This window comes from Octopus bimaculoides, chromosome 16, assembly GCF_001194135.2.
Source record: "Octopus bimaculoides isolate UCB-OBI-ISO-001 chromosome 16, ASM119413v2, whole genome shotgun sequence".
Classification (NCBI taxonomy): domain Eukaryota; kingdom Metazoa; phylum Mollusca; class Cephalopoda; order Octopoda; family Octopodidae; genus Octopus; species Octopus bimaculoides.
Genome location: NC_068996.1, coordinates 39858394 through 39858684, shown reverse-complemented (window position 1 = coordinate 39858684; position 291 = coordinate 39858394). Strand labels below are relative to the sequence as shown.

Sequence of the window (291 nt, the reverse complement as noted above, 5' to 3'; positions counted from 1 at the left end):
ATTTTTTTCTTCATGATCTTTGACAACTATATCTGGTCTATTTGCCTTAATTTCTCTATCTGTGTGTATTGGCATATCCCAGAGTATGGTTGCTTTCTCGTTTTCTGTGACCTTTTCTGGCGTGTGTTTATACTATCTTTTTTCTGTTGTTATTCCATAATGTTTTATTATTATTATTATTATTATTATCATTAATATTATTACTGTTATTATTATTATTATTATTATTATTATTATTATTATTATTATTATTATTGTTATTATTGTTATTATTATTATCATTATCATTAT

General features: G+C 21.3%; 1 protein-coding gene across 1 annotated transcript in view; it reads left to right on the top strand.

Annotated features, from left to right (window-relative positions):
- Positions 1-291, top strand: part of LOC106875566 (dentin sialophosphoprotein) — a 287625-nt gene that overhangs the window by 256004 nt on the left and 31330 nt on the right. The window lies entirely within an intron of this gene.